The sequence below is a fragment of the Schistocerca nitens genome, chromosome 1, assembly GCF_023898315.1.
Source record: "Schistocerca nitens isolate TAMUIC-IGC-003100 chromosome 1, iqSchNite1.1, whole genome shotgun sequence".
NCBI classification, from domain to species: Eukaryota; Metazoa; Arthropoda; class Insecta; order Orthoptera; family Acrididae; genus Schistocerca; species Schistocerca nitens.
The window spans coordinates 522,981,376-522,998,961 of record NC_064614.1 but is presented as its reverse complement, the minus strand read 5'-3'; the positions used below and the strand labels follow the sequence as shown (position 1 = coordinate 522,998,961).

The 17,586-nt window shown below is 40.2% G+C and overlaps 1 protein-coding gene across 1 annotated transcript in view; it reads right to left on the bottom strand.

The window, feature by feature from the left end:
* Positions 1 to 17,386, bottom strand: part of LOC126253319 (waprin-Thr1) — a 217,651-nt gene extending 200,265 nt beyond the window's left edge. The window contains exon 1 of the mRNA XM_049954575.1: positions 17,329 to 17,386. The gene's annotated coding sequence lies outside the window, so the exon portion shown is untranslated. The remainder of the gene's footprint in view (positions 1 to 17,328) is intronic.
* Positions 17,387 to 17,586: the final 200 nt, after the last annotated feature.

Here is a 17,586-nt window from a genome sequence, read left to right as displayed (position 1 = left end):
CTAAGAGATTATAGGGGTCTGTATGGGAGAAGCGTTTATGGGGAGCGCGGGCAGGATTTGCCGCGTCTCGTCCCGCAGGTAGATAGTGTTTGTGAAGTGATAGAAAGTTCTGGCCCTAACCGGCAGACTTTACCAGAAATAGTTGATGTTAATGGGGAGCACGACCAAGATTCGTCGTGTTTCGTCCCGCAGGAGTTGGATGTTGAAGCAGTAACGGAAAGTTCTGGCCCTGACCGGCAGACTTTACCGAAAGTTATAGTGTTAGAAGTGACCGACCCATCCGACGCAAAACTCCAGTTTAAACATTGCGAAAGTATTGAGGAGAAAGATTACGAAAATTTTAGTGATAGCCGGACACGATTGGTAGAAAAGCATGTGGATTACAGCGTGTATGAGGTTAGAGCTGACATTATACGGTCAGACGATAGCAGTGTGGGTTGCGCAGATCTAGCGGAAGTAATTGCAGAGACTACTGGGCACATTCCTCCAGGTAGATTGGCGGATGATATCAATCTGGCCAAAGTGGAATCAACGAAGGTGACAATTAGTGAATTGATAGCAAAGCAACACTCACTAGTTGACGAGTTACAGGATAAGGTTTCGGTATTGGAGGCGAAGCTACAGACTAAGCCTCAGGACAAACGTGTTGAAATTAAGACTGTATGTGAACAGAGGCTGAAAAAGCCGCCAGATAAACCGGATTTAGGATCAAAGCCGGATGGTTTTTTCTGGAATGAACTGGATATAGACGAGGATTTACTGTGGGAAAATAAAGAAACAGTCGAGGACAAGTGTAGACAGATAGTAGTGTCTGCTAATATGCACGACCTACAACTAAACGTGTTGATTGACACCGGTGCAGAATTGAGTGCTGTATCTGGGCAAATATTTAAGTTACTGAAAGACAGACCTGGCATCGTAGTTATGCCAGTAGCAGGAGTGAAAATTATCGGTGCTACTGGGAAGGCCAGTAAACCGGTCACAAAACAGATTTTTATCCACTTCGAGATATGTGGGGCACGATTTGAACAAGAGTTTGTCGTCGTGCCAGATTTAACTACGGAAGTAATTGTCGGGTTAGATTGGCTATTAAAGTACCGTGCAGTGATTAATTGCGAAGGCAAAACTTTGACATGTATGTCACTAGATAAAACAATGGTAGTTGGTTTTGACGAGGCAGGAGACGGTGTGCATAGGCAATACCAGCCTATACACATTGTTAACTGGCCGGATGACATTGACGCAGGAATGAATTTGAACTGCTGTAACGTGAGGAATCTCAGCATTGACAAAAGTGTAGAAAGTGAAGTGGAAGAGATAATCAAATTCCCTCCACGGATTGACATTAGTATTGGTGTGAAAAAAGATCGTTTGCGAGAAGTAATTAAGCTAAAAGCCGATGCTCGCATACGTCGTCATGACGCTAAAGCGCGTTTTGCTAAGTTTGCAATCGGAGACTTAGTACTTGAAAAAGCTCATGAGAAATCGAGCGAGATAGACAATGAAATCTCTAAATTTAAGTTTGTGTATAATGGACCATATAAAGTCATTGGTATACCTCACACAAATGCTTATTGCTTAGAGTATCCAAGCTCTGGAAAACGATTAGGTATACGGAATGTTGTAGACTTGAAATTGTACCAACCTAGGATTGATTAATACCACAGAATGGGTAATTTGTACAGTATGTAATATAGAGTGTAAGATTTAAGGATGTGCCATGTTGCGATGCTTTTGCCTGACCTAGAGGTCATTAAAGAACTTGTAATTAACAAGTAATTAATTTTTGATTAGACGTTTTAACCAATTGAAAAATCCAAGCTGCTAGTTTAAGTTTTCAGCTGAGTCACAGTAGATTAAGGAATGTAAATATGCTTTTGTAACTAGCTGTCAGATTTCATGAATGCATGAATGTGTGTTTTACTAGTCATTGCCGATGTACTTAGACGCTGTTTTAAGTTTCAGGCTAGTACATGCGTGTGATGATGGACAGTGTTGAGTTATCCACTGTGATAGTATTAAGGGACTCCTTGAGATTACTCGGGAGTGAGTTTTCCTAAAGAATTCAGTGAAACGGACGTTCTGGAAATGTCGCTACACAGGCGAGTGAGATCAAGCGTGCCGCACAGGCGGGCGCAACAATACTGGCAAGGTGGAGCCGCTGTCGGCTCTCCGGTCGCTGTCGGCTCTTGTGCCGCTGTCGGCATTCTTTGTACTTGCGAGTACGGAAGGCGGAGTTGTTTTTCTTCCCGGACAGCTGATATGAAAGAATTCTGTTGTCAACATTTATGTTTTTGTCGATCTACTGTATATTATTTTCTTGTTTAGCGTTAAGTGGACTCTCATGACGAGATAATAATTATGAAAAGGTTATATAAAATGTGTATTCTATGTAATTAATAATTAATTTGCGTATTTTGATATACCTGTTTTCTATGACCATGTAATCTGATTAATTTTGTAAATAGTATTCCATTTCTTGATACTGCTAGGAATTTAGATTTTTAGAATAGCTAAACCATTTTCTATGCTTTCTATGAATTTTAATATGTCGTCAGCCTGTTTTATTTTGTGCAAGATGACAGAGTGGAATAAGATTAGGACTGTCTCCACTCAATTTTTATGGTGTAAGAAATTGATTTATGCTTAATTAGACGAATGCTAAATTTTGATGATGTTTTGAGCATATGCATTTCCGCTGTTTATTTTTTGGGACATTTTCTGAGTCTGTTTAGGTTACACGAACATCCTCAGACAATGTGGGGCACGTGTAACGCCGGAAATGCATATCCTCCTATTTCCATCTGTTGTACTGTAAGTTTTTTCCTTAATTTGTTACCTGAATATATGACATTTCTGTGCCTTTATATATTGTAATTGGTTTACTATTTGTATATATATATATATATACAAATATACAATTTGTATGTACAAATATACAAATATACAATTTGTATATATATATATATATATACAAATAGTAAACCAATTACAATATATAAAGGCACAGAAATGTCATATATTCAGGTTTATGTCGATGTATAATTGGTTTGTTTCGTAAATATTATTTGTATTTTTACGCTGGGTCTTGCCTAGGGAAAACCGCTATCGAACGATTACATCGATAGGTCATGTGAAGAATCAAAGTGTGTAGGATCTTTGGTAGGGTGAACTCTGCCGCGTGGAGCGCGGGCAGAGCAGTTGGGGTCTGGCTGGAGTAGCGAGTGGAGCAGGTGTGTGGTGTGACGCTCCCGCGAGTTGCCGCGCTTTCGGGGTTTAGCAGCATGTAATTGCGCTCGACTTGCTATGTTAGTTTCTGGCACGGTGTCGCGGACGGGAAGCATTAGCTGGCGCACATCAAGAGCCCGTTTCGTTTGGTGACCGTGTCGAGAAGAAGGCGCGCCAACATCCAGCTTCTGCAACAGCGACGGCCGACAATGAGTGACCGTCGCCACCTCCTCGATCGACGGCTTCAAACCTTCAATCAACTAACAAGGAAGACTAAAAGCACGTAAAGTTTCAGAACTGTATGGCAGACCTCAGCTTTTCAAATTGTTCCATTTGCCTCGCAAAATTACAGCAACTCAGCATGAACCTTTGTTGCTCATTGTCCCAATTGCATTACCAAGCAGGGTCCCTTCCTTTTCCGAAATGAAACCGAGTGTCGTTGAAATTCAGACGCCAGCATTAAAGTACTATCATTGCATTTCATTACTTTAGTTTCCAAGTGCAGTTAAAGCATAGCTGGCTACAATAGTTAGATTACACAAGCACAAATTAAGAGTGCGAGTTTTGTTAGCATATGTTAGCTTACCTGTGACTGCAGCTCAGCTTGGTACGTACTAAATTTTATTATTGTTAATTATTCAGAATCATTTAATTCAAGTTCAAAGTTAAATCTCTTGTTTCTAAATTGCGTAGAGTCAAGTTGCTTTTGAAATGATTGTTGAGGTAGTCCAAGACTAACCGTATTCTGCTGGATTTCGATGTGCTTCAGAAAGAAAGCTCACTATTAACTTCAGTCACTAAATTAACTTTCGATTTTCCGGTTTTATTAATTCTTTTGCTAAATTAAGTCAGAGTGTAGCGAAATTTATTACTTCTGACAAACTTTCAGTTTTCACACTACACATGTCAACCTTCAGTTGCCACGCTTCTAGCGCTAATTATATGTGTAATAACCTTTCTTTTTCAGTTCTATAGTAATTGTCCTTAGGACTGGCGACCGTGATTTCCCCCAAATCTCAAATATCTAATTACCGCTAGTTAATTGTTGACGTAACGGCCGCACATTTACTTTCTTTATTAACTTTACCCCTTTTCAAAATTAATTTCCACCAGTTTCATTTGCATTTTTCCTTTCATTTAGATGTAACCCTTTCCTCCCTCTTTACCGACAGATTAACTTCGGTGACGATTGCTTTCCCAAATTTCCCATTAGGTACACGCGGTTTAATTTTTCACTGTCATTAAGGTCGATAAGTGAGGGGGAGGTTACACGTGGCGACCGTGACAGGACAATCTTCAAATTTGAGGTTGTTCTGGACACGAATTTTGCATTGTGCAAATCTCGTAACAAAGTACTGGTTACGAAATGGTCGATACGTCAGCGAGAATATTAGTCTGAGGAATCCTAATTAGATTTGAGATTTGTTATTTATATTGAAAATTATTAAAATGAGTGAAGGCAACAATTACCAAAATTTGGTAGACTTGGGTACGGAACAATCGGTCGAACAGTGGGAAACACGCACCGCGGTACCCATTGTTCAGGGGCAGGCGGCTAGCATGAAAGACGCGACCGCCGAGACGCAACAAAGAGCAGAAATGGAATTCCAAACATTAGAAAATGTTTCGGAATCGGAAGTGAAAATCAAATCGGAATCCCTTGGTGACGAATACGGGGGGACAATTAAAGAGGAAGCCGCTACGGAAGTAAAACCGGTAGTTTCCGGGAATTTAACTGATTTATTGAATGTTTTGATTAACGAAATCAAGGCTCAGTCTAGCGAGATAGAAACTCAATCGGCAGAAATTAAAGCTCAGTCTGAAAAAATTGACAGGAAGCTAGACAATCAGAACAAAGCTATTAATGTTGTTAACAACAATGTTGGAATTGTTAACACAAAAGTTGATAAAATCAAAGAAGATATTGTTGTGATTAATACCGAAATCGGTAATCTTAAACAGGAAATGATAGGCGTTCAGGCGGAAATTGCGAGCATAAATACGCGTTTTAATTCCGAAATTAGCAGAATCGAGAAAAGTGTAGGAGACGCAGTTGCTCCGATCATCGAGAATAAGGTGACGGAACAAATTCAATTAGTGAGAAAAGACGATCAACAGAAGGTGGAAACTTTAAAGGTTTTAGTATCCGAAGTAGATACCAAAGTGAGGAAGCAGGCTAATACCTGCGAAGAGAAAAAGAGGGAAGTGGAAACGCTTGCGACAACCACTTGCCAAGTGATTACGAGAGTGTCGGAATTAGAAAAGAAACTTGAAGAAAAACAGAGCTATGTGCCAATCTGTGCACATAGTTCGGAATTGTTGACGAAAGAGGAGCGGTTCGACCCCTTGAAAAAAGGCGGTATACACGCGACGGATTTCATTAAAAACTGTGAAAGAGTTTTACCCAGATCATGGACTAATGAGAGAAAAATTAATGCGGTTATTGATGTGTTGGCTGGTGATGCCAAGCGTTGGGGCTTAAACCTCAACATTACGAACCTGACCTTTGACGAGTTTAAAAATTTGTTTCTGGCTGAATACTGGTCAGAGCAAAAACAGCAAAGTGTCTGGCGCGAATTTGTCGTATCGAGGCCTTTCGATGCGAATTCGCGCGGCTCGATGAAGGAGTTTTGTGAGGGCTGGATCCGCAAGTTGGAATATTTGCGTGATCGCCGCACGGAATCCGAAATAGTCTGGGAACTCTACAAGAAGCTTCCAGATGATACAAAACGCTACGTAGGAAGCAATTACAGGACAATCAATCATTTCCTGGAAAGAGTTGAGGACGAGGACAATTGGCGCAATAATCGCGATACTGTTAGAGGTCGTGGTAACAACAACGGGTAACACAGCAACCACAACAATCATAACTATGGGAATAATGCATACCGCAATCTTAGCAGCAGTAACAATAGTGGTTCGGGCCGTAATGACAATCGATACAATGCAAATAATAACAGGAATGACGGAAACCAGTATCATACTAGCGTGATACGGGCTTCGCAGAATAGTAATAACGCCAGAGGGTGTGATCAGCCGCCTCAGCAGCATCCGGGGACCGTATCTGCTGGGACGAGACAGGGAAACCATTAGCCGCGCCGGTGAGGGGCCGACCGGGCGTGGAGAAATTTTGGCGGCCCAATAACAGTAGAAAACCCAGGTGTCGTCGTTATGAAAATTCCGTGTGGAATAATCAACGGCGGGAGAGTGTGCCAGTGTTAGGAGAAAGGAGTGCGCCCACAAGTAGTAAATCAGCTGTATACAAGGCAGTGGGAAGTACATTCACTGTCAGTGAGAACAATTTAAGTAGTGTTCCGGAAATCGATTATAAAGTGGCAGCTGTGATACCCACAGCGGAACTGGAGATTGAGTTTAAGAATGATTCGCAAGTGTTGAGAGAAGATCAGATGTCGGATAAAACGTCCGTCATCGAGCGAGGGGATGCAGAGAGGGATGAGGTCTGGTTAAGGCAGTTCGGTCGCTTATACGACGAACTAAGAGATTATAGGGGTCTGTATGGGAGAAGCGTTTATGGGGAGCGCGGGCAGGATTTGCCGCGTCTCGTCCCGCAGGTAGATAGTGTTTGTGAAGTGATAGAAAGTTCTGGCCCTAACCGGCAGACTTTACCAGAAATAGTTGATGTTAATGGGGAGCACGACCAAGATTCGTCGTGTTTCGTCCCGCAGGAGTTGGATGTTGAAGCAGTAACGGAAAGTTCTGGCCCTGACCGGCAGACTTTACCGAAAGTTATAGTGTTAGAAGTGACCGACCCATCCGACGCAAAACTCCAGTTTAAACATTGCGAAAGTATTGAGGAGAAAGATTACGAAAATTTTAGTGATAGCCGGACACGATTGGTAGAAAAGCATGTGGATTACAGCGTGTATGAGGTTAGAGCTGACATTATACGGTCAGACGATAGCAGTGTGGGTTGCGCAGATCTAGCGGAAGTAATTGCAGAGACTACTGGGCACATTCCTCCAGGTAGATTGGCGGATGATATCAATCTGGCCAAAGTGGAATCAACGAAGGTGACAATTAGTGAATTGATAGCAAAGCAACACTCACTAGTTGACGAGTTACAGGATAAGGTTTCGGTATTGGAGGCGAAGCTACAGACTAAGCCTCAGGACAAACGTGTTGAAATTAAGACTGTATGTGAACAGAGGCTGAAAAAGCCGCCAGATAAACCGGATTTAGGATCAAAGCCGGATGGTTTTTTCTGGAATGAACTGGATATAGACGAGGATTTACTGTGGGAAAATAAAGAAACAGTCGAGGACAAGTGTAGACAGATAGTAGTGTCTGCTAATATGCACGACCTACAACTAAACGTGTTGATTGACACCGGTGCAGAATTGAGTGCTGTATCTGGGCAAATATTTAAGTTACTGAAAGACAGACCTGGCATCGTAGTTATGCCAGTAGCAGGAGTGAAAATTATCGGTGCTACTGGGAAGGCCAGTAAACCGGTCACAAAACAGATTTTTATCCACTTCGAGATATGTGGGGCACGATTTGAACAAGAGTTTGTCGTCGTGCCAGATTTAACTACGGAAGTAATTATCGGGTTAGATTGGCTATTAAAGTACCGTGCAGTGATTAATTGCGAAGGCAAAACTTTGACATGTATGTCACTAGATAAAACAATGGTAGTTGGTTTTGACGAGGCAGGAGACGGTGTGCATAGGCAATACCAGCCTATACACATTGTTAACTGGCCGGATGACATTGACGCAGGAATGAATTTGAACTGCTGTAACGTGAGGAATCTCAGCATTGACAAAAGTGTAGAAAGTGAAGTGGAAGAGATAATCAAATTCCCTCCACGGATTGACATTAGTATTGGTGTGAAAAAAGATCGTTTGCGAGAAGTAATTAAGCTAAAAGCCGATGCTCGCATACGTCGTCATGACGCTAAAGCGCGTTTTGCTAAGTTTGCAATCGGAGACTTAGTACTTGAAAAAGCTCATGAGAAATCGAGCGAGATAGACAATGAAATCTCTAAATTTAAGTTTGTGTATAATGGACCATATAAAGTCATTGGTATACCTCACACAAATGCTTATTGCTTAGAGTATCCAAGCTCTGGAAAACGATTAGGTATACGGAATGTTGTAGACTTGAAATTGTACCAACCTAGGATTGATTAATACCACAGAATGGGTAATTTGTACAGTATGTAATATAGAGTGTAAGATTTAAGGATGTGCCATGTTGCGATGCTTTTGCCTGACCTAGAGGTCATTAAAGAACTTGTAATTAACAAGTAATTAATTTTTGATTAGACGTTTTAACCAATTGAAAAATCCAAGCTGCTAGTTTAAGTTTTCAGCTGAGTCACAGTAGATTAAGGAATGTAAATATGCTTTTGTAACTAGCTGTCAGATTTCATGAATGCATGAATGTGTGTTTTACTAGTCATTGCCGATGTACTTAGACGCTGTTTTAAGTTTCAGGCTAGTACATGCGTGTGATGATGGACAGTGTTGAGTTATCCACTGTGATAGTATTAAGGGACTCCTTGAGATTACTCGGGAGTGAGTTTTCCTAAAGAATTCAGTGAAACGGACGTTCTGGAAATGTCGCTACACAGGCGAGTGAGATCAAGCGTGCCGCACAGGCGGGCGCAACAATACTGGCAAGGTGGAGCCGCTGTCGGCTCTCCGGTCGCTGTCGGCTCTTGTGCCGCTGTCGGCATTCTTTGTACTTGCGAGTACGGAAGGCGGAGTTGTTTTTCTTCCCGGACAGCTGATATGAAAGAATTCTGTTGTCAACATTTATGTTTTTGTCGATCTACTGTATATTATTTTCTTGTTTAGCGTTAAGTGGACTCTCATGACGAGATAATAATTATGAAAAGGTTATATAAAATGTGTATTCTATGTAATTAATAATTAATTTGCGTATTTTGATATACCTGTTTTCTATGACCATGTAATCTGATTAATTTTGTAAATAGTATTCCATTTCTTGATACTGCTAGGAATTTAGATTTTTAGAATAGCTAAACCATTTTCTATGCTTTCTATGAATTTTAATATGTCGTCAGCCTGTTTTATTTTGTGCAAGATGACAGAGTGGAATAAGATTAGGACTGTCTCCACTCAATTTTTATGGTGTAAGAAATTGATTTATGCTTAATTAGACGAATGCTAAATTTTGATGATGTTTTGAGCATATGCATTTCCGCTGTTTATTTTTTGGGACATTTTCTGAGTCTGTTTAGGTTACACGAACATCCTCAGACAATGTGGGGCACGTGTAACGCCGGAAATGCATATCATCCTATTTCCATCTGTTGTACTGTAAGTTTTTTCCTTAATTTGTTACCTGAATATATGACATTTCTGTGCCTTTATATATTGCAATTGGTTTACTATTTGTATATATATATATATATATATATATATATATATATATATATATATATATATATATATATATATGCATTTATGTCGATGTATAATTGGTTTGTTTCGTAAATATTATTTGTATTTTTACGCTGGGTCTTGCCTAGGGAAAACTGCTATCGAACGATTACATCGATAGGTCGTGTGAAGAATCAAAGTGTGTAGGATCTTTGGTAGGGTGAACTCTGCCGCGTGGAGCGCGGGCAGAGCAGTTGGGGTCTGGCTGGAGTAGCGAGTGGAGCAGGTGTGTGGTGTGACGCTCCCGCGAGTTGCCGCGCTTTCGGGGTTTAGCAGCATGTAATTGCGCTCGACTTGCTATGTTAGTTTCTGGCACGGTGTCGCGGACGGGAAGCATTAGCTGGCGCACATCAAGAGCCCGTTTCGTTTGGTGACCGTGTCGAGAAGAAGGCGCGCCAACATCCAGCTTCTGCAACAGCGACGGCCGACAATGAGTGACCGTCGCCACCTCCTCGATCGACGGCTTCAAACCTTCAATCAACTAACAAGGAAGACTAAAAGCACGTAAAGTTTCAGAACTGTATGCCAGACCTCAGCTTTTCAAATTGTTCCATTTGCCTCGCAAAATTACAGCAACTCAGCATGAACCTTTGTTGCTCATTGTCCCAATTGCATTACCAAGCAGGGTCCCTTCCTTTTCCGAAATGAAACCGAGTGTCGTTGAAATTCAGACGCCAGCATTAAAGTACTATCATTGCATTTCATTACTTTAGTTTCCAAGTGCAGTTAAAGCATAGCTGGCTACAATAGTTAGATTACACAAGCACAAATTAAGAGTGCGAGTTTTGTTAGCATATGTTAGCTTACCTGTGACTGCAGCTCAGCTTGGTACGTACTAAATTTTATTATTGTTAATTATTCAGAATCATTTAATTCAAGTTCAAAGTTAAATCTCTTGTTTCTAAATTGCGTAGAGTCAAGTTGCTTTTGAAATGATTGTTGAGGTAGTCCAAGACTAACCGTATTCTGCTGGATTTCGATGTGCTTCAGAAAGAAAGCTCACTATTAACTTCAGTCACTAAATTAACTTTCGATTTTCCGGTTTTATTAATTCTTTTGCTAAATTAAGTCAGAGTGTAGCGAAATTTATTACTTCTGACAAACTTTCAGTTTTCACACTACACATGTCAACCTTCAGTTGCCACGCTTCTAGCGCTAATTATATGTGTAATAACCTTTCTTTTTCAGTTCTATAGTAATTGTCCTTAGGACTGGCGACCGTGATTTCCCCCAAATCTCAAATATCTAATTACCGCTAGTTAATTGTTGACGTAACGGCCGCACATTTACTTTCTTTATTAACTTTACCCCTTTTCAAAATTAATTTCCACCAGTTTCATTTGCATTTTTCCTTTCATTTAGATGTAACCCTTTCCTCCCTCTTTACCGACAGATTAACTTCGGTGACGATTGCTTTCCCAAATTTCCCATTAGGTACACGCGGTTTAATTTTTCACTGTCATTAAGGTCGATAAGTGAGGGGGAAGTTACAAGCTGTCTCGATACATATACACAGATTCTAATTTTAAACTTGACGTGTTATGTTCAATCTGTAACATAAGCTTATGCCTGTTAATGAGTAGAATAAAACATCATTCACTCTTTAAAATTCCGTCAGTAATAATACGAAATAATGAAAATTAAATTTTGTTGCTTCGTTCACCGTTTTAGCCGCTTAGCAATATAGATGATGTCAGTGCAGAGGCGAGGGAAACAAAAACTGTGGCATAACTTGCTGTCCGCTACGTTTACGTAGGAAGAACTGAAAGCTGCTATTAAAAAGTATAAATCCGGCAAGGCGCCAGGACTTGGGATTTATTGGTGGAGCAGATGCAGCATTTTTGGCTTGCGATTGTGGGATGGCTAGTACAATTCTATAATATCTGCGTAACACGACAGCAGATTCCTAAAATCTGGAGAAGGACAAGGATCATCGCTGCACTGAAACCCGGCAAGCCAGCTTGCGAAGCTAAGAATTTTCGCCCTAAATCTCTTTTGGTCATCTTTATAAAATCCTCGAAAGAATGTTGCTCAGTCGTCTCAACCCCGTCACCGAGCCACAACTGATCCCAAACCAAACTGCATTTAGACCCAATAAAAATTGTACAGCACAAATCCTCAATCTGACAATGAATATCGAGGATAGTTTTGAGCGGGATTGGGTAACAGGAGCAGAGTTTATGGATTTCTCCTCATCTTATGATACTGTGTAGCACAATATCATGTTGCACAAATGGCATCAAATAACGAGAGATTACTACTTTATGAGCTTCATAATACCTCTCCTTCAGAACCGTAGATTCTATGTCGAGCTAGATGACAAGGAAAATAGATCGAGAATATAAAACAGCGGTCTACCCCAAGGTAGCGTCCTAGCACCTACCTTGTTTAACATCTGTAGTAACGATCAGCCATAACCTCTTAGCACAAAAAGCTTAAGGGGCTCCGGAAAGGCTCAAAATCATGAAAAGTTCAATTTTTACTTTTTTGCGTTATCTGAATCTGCAGACTATTACCTTTTAATAGATATATAATTTATTAAATTCCGAAGACTACAACCATTTTTAAATTTTTTTTGAAATGTGTTCTACATGGGCGTGACCCACTGTGGCGCTGTTAAACTGCTGTCAAATGGTGTTATTATTAACGTCCGTGTTCATCAGGTACATTTTAGTGATGTGAGATAAAGTATGTGTTGTGGCTAACCTGTGATGGTTCAATATATATCGCTGGTGTGATTGTCGATTGTTTCATGTTTATTTACTCTGTCGTTATCTCGAAAATATTCGTAATTAATTCTGTTTCTTGAGTCTCTGTTTTGTTGAAGTATAATAATGAGTAAAAGTAAAGTTATTAGAAATCCTCTGAAGGCTTTTAAGAAAAGGAGAAATGTTGGAAAGCCAAAGGTATGTGTTATTACTGTAAACAATAAAGACGATGAAAATCCCCAACATAGCTTGTGTCCCAAAGAAGAAGACAGTTGGTGTAAATATAACAAAGGATTGCTAACTGGTGAAATGTACACTCATAAGCATAGTCTGCCTCATGCAATAATGGATGTGATAAAACCTATTTTCAGAGACTTAGCAGCACCTGAACTGTTGAAAAAGTGTATTCACGGAAAAACTCAAAACCCCAATGAAAGTGTAAATAGTGTTATATGGTCGAGAATCCCCAAGACTGTATTTGTTGGAATAGAAACACTTCACTTTGGTGTGTATGATGCTGTTGCGACTTTCAATGATGGCAACATTGTAAGGTGCAAGGTATTTAGAAATATGGGAATGAAGATAGGTTCTAACATGGTACGAGCGATGCTTGCTTTAGACAAGGAACGCCTTCAGGTTGCAGACAGGGCTGTAAAGAGTCTAGAAATACAAGCAAGAGTAAACAGGAGGAGGAACAAGAGGAAGCTGGAGGAGGAGTTTGCAGAGGATGAAGATAATCCATCCTATGGACCTGGAATGCACTAAAAAGTTAATCCAATCTTTGTCGCTCGATTCCCAAAACTTTTATTTTCTCATACTAATTACATGTTTTCTAAGGATCTTCCAAACATATTTGTTTCAAACTTTCAGTAAATGTTACACAGTACCTTCTGCATAATTTAACACAGCCTTTTTCCAAAAAACTGTATATTTTTGAATATATAAATAAAAAATTGCAAAAAAATGTTGTGAATTTTCATTACAATTGAAAAAAAATCATCTTTAATAACTGAACTCAAATTTTGTAAAATCCCTGTGTTAAGTTGTAAACCATATTCCAATAAATAATCTGTAAAAAGTTCAACTTATTACCTCAAATACTTTGTGAGGAAAGACGTAATTTATAAGCGTTATTTTAACATTGCAAGTATAGGGCGTTCCGGAGTCCCTTAATCTATGCTGACGAACTGGCGCTAATATCTCAAGTCAAAGATTTCGAAACAGTAGAGAGGCGTCTAACAAATGGACTTCACATTCTCGCCTCATACCACCAAAATAACTACCTTTTCATTTTTCATTTTGAAACGAAGTCGCCAACTGAAAATTATAAGTCGTACGGAATGGCATGGAGCTGGAGCGCTGTTATAATCATCCGGGAGTCACGCTGGACTGTGTGCTGACCTTTAGGAAGGAATGCCTACACACAAAACAAAAAAGTATCCTCCCGCAACAACAGCAGAAAGTGCCCAACCGACAGTACTCAGAATATGGGCTCTTGCTTTACGTTACTCTGCCGCTGAATACGCCTGTCCTGTTTGGTACAATTCTGTTCGTGCCAGGCGTGTCGATGTTGCCCTCAACGAGACGTGTCGAATATCATCAGAATGCCTGAGGGCAACGCCTGCCTACAAGCTCTACAGCCTGGCGGGGATAGCAACTCCAGATATAAGACAAAAAGCTGCTGCGAACGCAGAGAGACGCAAAGTGGAACTGAACGGTGCTTACCCGTTGCATGGACACCAACGTCCCCAAAGCAGGCTGAAATCTAGGAAGAACTTTCCGCCACAAAATCTGTGGACAACCAGAAACGCAGATATTGCATCATGGATCCAACCTTCGGAGGCCCTGGCCCAGGTGAGAATCTGCGATGGAAAATGTTGAAGTCCATTTACTGACTCGGAACTGGGTAGGTAGACAAAGGATAAAATGGCCAAATGGAAATATCTAGGGGACCCTTCAAGTTTATACGAATGTGGAGCCGTAAACATCACCAAGCACCTGTACAGCTGTCCTCTGTGCCCAGCTTCCAGCACGCTGGAGGACCTGCTGCGGGCCAGGGGTAATGCTGTTGAGGTCGCTAATTTTTGGCTGATTATATTTAGTGTTTGTAATCTGTTTATATACAACTATTATTATATGGCTAATTGCATCACATTGTATCTAATATATTTAGTATTTTTTTCTCTTTTTGTCTGTTTTGTGTGCAACACTTTTGGCACGATTAAATAAATAAATAAGCGAAGACTTTAGTAAAGACTGTTACAGCTGTGCTATTACCATATGTAAGAATTCAAATGCTAAGTTGCACAGGGCGTTTTTTACTTATTTTGTGTAGCATTGGACATCTTGTAACTGTAATTAACTAGTGAAAAAACTATAAATTATGACATTAATTGAATTTTCCGTCGATGCTGGGCAGAACATGTTAACAATATTAAAAAGGAACACATATTAATAGAACTTTTGCTTAAATCCAAACTAAAGCCTGTAGAATTACGTGACATAATCGATGCTACTCATACATATTAACAGACCTTTTGCACAAATCCAAAGTAAATTTTGTAGAATTGCATGACATAATCGATGCTACACAAATGTGTGTAAAACAGTATTACTTCAAGTTTCAAAACAAGGAAAATGAATGAAATGACACCAGTTTTGTACCCTGGCCAGAAGCAATCACTCAGTAGTTTCGAAGTCTGGTGCTAAATTCCATACATTGCCAACATTTCAGATAATCGTGCAAAGAATTTCAAGTGTCTCAGCTAAAGACTTGCATTTTATAATGTCAATAACATATCAAAATTCTCATTCAATAGTAAGGACAAGCAACCGTTGGCTCGTAATGGTAACATAAAATCACTCGCAAGCAGTGTGAAAAAGCATAGATTGGTCAGGCAGTCAGAGCTGTAACAATATGGCTACGTTAACATAACAGAAACTGGTGATTAAGGAAGAAAGATTCGACCTTTGCTGATCATCTTTTATTATATGAAATATTTTAAAGTAACCACTGACTTTCCAATAAAAATTAGATAAAATGATTCAAAAAAATTTAGCAAAAAGCCATTCATATGATGTAGAATGTGAAGTTGTAAATTCTGTCAAGAAAAGCAGTAAGATGACCCTTCCGGAAATACCGGAAATCAACGAACGTATGACACAGAATGACAGTCTAGTATTAAATGATCAAAATCAGCTTCCATTTTCCTCTTTGTCAAAATCATCTTATTTCTCATTATTTGTTAAATGTATCTTCACATAAAAAATTGTTTACCCCTTTTCTAGTTAATGTAATTATTTTAATGTTTTCTATGTAAACACTTAGTCACTTTTGTATCTTCTGTACAAATAATATCTGTGTAAGGCGCGCATCATGTTTATCAGCGTTTGCGATATTCAGTTGTCACCCAAAGGTCTGAGAAGTCGAATGCAGGTTCGTGACGAAATAAATATAATTTTTCAGAGCATTAGGAAGTGTTTTCTTTTTTAATATTATAAATTATTACTTTCTTTGCATAAAATATGGAGTAGTAAGATTTAGGATGGTATAATAACAACGTAACATCCCCTCCCCCTTTCGTGTTCTAGAGCCAAAGTATTGTATCGTTAAAGATAGATATTTATCGCTGTCCACATGAAGAAGCTTAGCGTAGTAAATAAGCTACTGGAATTTTGTTTCCCATAAACATTATCATGTCCAGTAAAGAAATAGTGATGGTTTGTGCTCTTGCAGAGACAGATTAAATGAGTGAGGAAATTTAGAAAATACTGATTGCTCCAAATATTCTATAAAATGTGCCAGGAATTTAGGGGCGGCTTAATGTAATACGTACCGTTTTCAGCACATTACTTTATTTTCCATAGAACGTCAAATAACCACTACCTCCTGAGTCAGTGGACACTCTGACATTGTCCTACTGACCAGCGTGAAAATAAGTGCGAAGGGTGAAGTTATCACTGTTCCAAGTTTTTGTCATCACACGAATTACCGGCGTGTAGAATTGAGAGTTAAATGCCGTTGTAGATGCTGAGTTGTACAGACTGTCTGAGATTGTACATTGCAACAGCTCTCGTTAATGAGCAAAATGCGACGAATTAAAATCTTACCGAATGTAGACATTTGGTTGGAACAATATTCACGATACGCTTGTTGGGAAAGCTACGGTGTGCTTAGCTGTGGAAGCTGGAAACCTAAACGCCATGTAGTAGGCGAGAATGGGCACACTGGCGCTTATGAACTGTTTAAACACTAAATCACGAAAGTAAACGTTACAAAAAGCGTTGTAACTATGTAGAAAAACATACCTTGAGGGTACGTAGGCCTAATGGCTGAACCTAAATTAGCAAAAGGAACTAAAAGAGGATTGAAAAGTAGCACTAAACGAGCTAGACTATCACTGATATTAATACAAACGAACGATAATTTCGGAGTTTTCTGGTTGCCCGATAGTTTCGTGTAGCAGCCTCCGTCGTTTGATATGACAGTACAGGTACATCAGCACACGACTTTTAGGCGAGCTTTGTCAACAATGTAAAGCAAATGTTCCTGTGGCGCAAGTTCGTAATAATACAAAACAGATAGATAGATAAAACTCTTGTGCCAATTTGTAAAACGTAAAATGCTGTTTAATGATACAGAGTTGGTCCGAATGCATTCCTTAACTGTTGAAAAACACATGCAATTTTATGACAATGATCTATCATTTCCATTGCTTTACAGTTACCGCAGAGTGATACGCACAAAATTACAAGAACTGTAATTATTTTCAGTTCAAAACTGCCAATAGTTAATTATGTCTCCCAGTACATAGTGCAGTGCCGGGCCCACGACTACGTGGGTGTGTAGCTTGTTCTATCACGGATAACCCTTCCCTGACGGAGTTCTTGAAACAGCGAGTAAGGCTCGAACAAGTAGCAAACTGGACGCATGGGCGCGCGCGCAGCGGGGGCATATTTACCAGTGGCCGGCAGCTGCTTGTAGGACAGAGCGGGGCTTCGGTATCCGTGGCGGGCGGGCGGAGCGCCGCAGTTTATACCGCGCTGAGATACCGATGGGTGGGTGGTGGGGGGGGGGGGGGGGGGGAACAGCCGCCGGCGCAGCACAGCCACCTCCTCCTCGCCAGTTGGCTCCGCGCGGGCCCGTTATTAACGAGGAACGAGTCCGAGCACTACCACGTAGGCACACACACGCGGCGATTAGACCCTTCAGCGAATTA